Source organism: Stegodyphus dumicola, chromosome 9, assembly GCF_044657685.1.
Source record: "Stegodyphus dumicola isolate Sdum_Otavi_A_Nest chromosome 9, ASM4465768v1".
In the NCBI taxonomy this organism is placed as follows: Eukaryota; Metazoa; Arthropoda; class Arachnida; order Araneae; family Eresidae; genus Stegodyphus; species Stegodyphus dumicola.
The window spans coordinates 39955059-39957964 of record NC_140776.1 but is presented as its reverse complement, the minus strand read 5'-3'; positions in this window follow the sequence as shown (position 1 = coordinate 39957964).

Genomic DNA, 2906 nt, shown 5'->3' with positions numbered 1-2906 from the left:
GCAAAAGGATTAATAAATTTAAATGTAAAAGATACATTATTGAAAATATATTTGAACTGAATCATATTTAGTACACTATTTTTAAAAAATAAAACAATGTCATTTACATACGCATATCTTTTCATCACGTATTCTTGATTTTTTAAAGTTTCCTTTCATCGATTTTTGTATGCATATTATTTTGAAGAACTTTAGTATAATTGTTTAAACAAATATTTGAAACGGTGCTCATTATTTTTTTAAATCTGCTAGAAAAGGGAATTCCACACATTAAACAAGTTTCATGAACATCAAACATGTTAATGTTTTGTACATATATCTCGGTAAGTTTGACCAGTAAAGAATGCTGTTCAACTTCTTTACTGGTTCTTCTTTACTTTCAACTGGAACAACTTTATCTCCTAGATAATCTGCTACATCTATATGAAGCGATACAAAGATACTTTTTTAATTTTAGGATATGGATGAAAACTGAGCAATAAAATATAAATACCAGCAACAGATTTGTGTAAAATAATATTTGAAGTATTTGAAATATTTAATTTATTTGGTAACGTAGAAGAAAAATCCTCAAATGATGCTATGTTGTCCTTTCTCAAAAATTCATTAAAAATATGCTTCTCCATCTTAGCTCTTTTTTCCTCCCTGCTCATCCTCTGAGGGGTTGGACTTTCAGATGAGTATTTTGGACAACCAGAAAAAAATGCATGAGTAAGCATCATTATTTAATTTAGGATGCCCTCTACACATCTGAATAAAAGTACCTTCGTTTGTTGGTAAATAATCATAGCTAATAATATCTTCTTTTCGAAATGTTTTTCACATTGAATAATGTTTTTCACATTGAATAATGTTTTTCACATTGAATTCATCTGCGATCACTTGAAATAAAATTTTTCCTTGGAATTTTTTTGATCCATAAATCCCGTTTTACTGTATCTTTTGGAAATTTGAATACTGATACATATTCATTAGTGCCATCGTAATTAGATTTGCATGCTGGAACGCAACATCGTGCAGGCATGATGAAGACAGCTCTACGTAGACGTCGATCGTTATTCTTGTTAACAAATAAGTTAACTAGTAATCTCAATTTAAAAACGAAAATATCCTTAACAACATTACTTAAATTTAGCAATAAAAAAGACACGAATAATAAAAATATACAGCACGCAATCGACGTAATAAGAAGTCTTCGCTTGCAGTGTCCACACAATGCAGTGCGAAGGGTGAAAGTTCAGACGCTTTACGTGACGTCAAATCACGTGATTCTGCAGCTGACCAGGCCATCTAATCTCGAAGGCCACGTCTGAACACGGGGGTTAGAATGCCGTGAATTAGCTGGCTGCATGGGTGTTTCCGTCGTTTCGCTCATACGTAACTTCCGTAAGAGCCAATTACTCTTAGGAAGTCCTCAGCGACGATATCTTTCCTCTTAGGCAGGTAGGTCTCATGTTTTGCCATAAGTAAAGAAACTAAGCCATTTGTTATGTATATTTCTTTTATAACAAAAATAGCATAGAAAGAATTTCTTACTGTAAAATGAATTTTACATTTTATTTCAAACCCTACCTATTTCCGTGTTTATTTTAAAAAATAAAATTTGTTAGAGAAACTGGAAGATGGGAAGAAGTTAGGAAGATGGGTGAGGGCGGCAGTTTTAAGTTTTTGCCCCGCCTAGGAAAAATGCTAAATCCGGCGCTGGGTTCAGGACATGAAAAAGTTTGGGAACCCGAGTCCTCAGAGAACAAAAAATCCGAGTTGAAATGCAATCCTTTTAAGAAAACTGATTTTTATGGACTGCACTCAGCTGACCTAGAATATTTGGATAGTATTAATCTGGTCAAGAATTCTTGGTAAGAAGGAAGCTTGAATAAACCTCCTTGGATTAGAAGCCGAAATAAATAAGAAACGTTATCTGACAGCTAGATAACGTTTCTTATTTATTTCAATTTTTCTCAGTTTTATTAATTTACTTAATTTTCTCATATTTTATTAATTTATATAATATTTTATATTAATTTATAAAATATAATATTTTTATTTTACTTTCATTATTAATTTAATTTAATTTATTTATATTTTTTATATCTTTACATTTTATTTTTAGAATTTTTTATGTATCCTCTCCAAGGAACATTAATTTAATTAATGCGATAAATTATTGGAATAAATTTGAATCAGTGTTTTAAGTATAAGTAATTTAAATTTCTATTGTAGTAAAAATTTTTTAATATTATTTTTAACTGGAAAATTTTTTTAAAGTAAAATGTAGAGTACTAAAAAGGCAGCCATTGTTATTGACCACAGATTAATTGACTTGTCAAGGGGAACAAACCAATCCACTATCAAACAGCAATAACCAAATTAAGTGAGAGTGTTTCGTCATTTATCCAAGTAAGGATAAAATTACTTATTTGGTTAGAGTTGACTCAAATTTATTCCAATAATTCATCGCATTAATTAAATTTATGTTTGATGGAGATGATATATAAAAAACTTTTCTAATAATAAATTATTGATTTATTACTTGACAGCTTTAGAGCAAGTATTCGGCTTACTCATAATTACTTGTTTACTTAGAATTTACAATTTATTTGAGTTTTAACTTTATTTATTGTGATTTTACTTATTATTTTGTGTTCACTGCTCCTGACGACCTTCTGATGCTGCTAATTTTAGAAAATTAAACTCTATCCCCCCCCCACTAAAACATGATACTAATGGATGTAGTCTGAATAAAGCTTGTGGTTTTATGCTTTGTGGTCTAATGTTTGAATAAAACTTGAGCTTCACACTCGATACTCGTATCTATACTTAGCAGACATTAAAGTTCATTTGAATGTAACACCACTACCAAAAACCAGTTCCAGTGGTCGACGTGGCGCATGCGTAGCAGTATCATT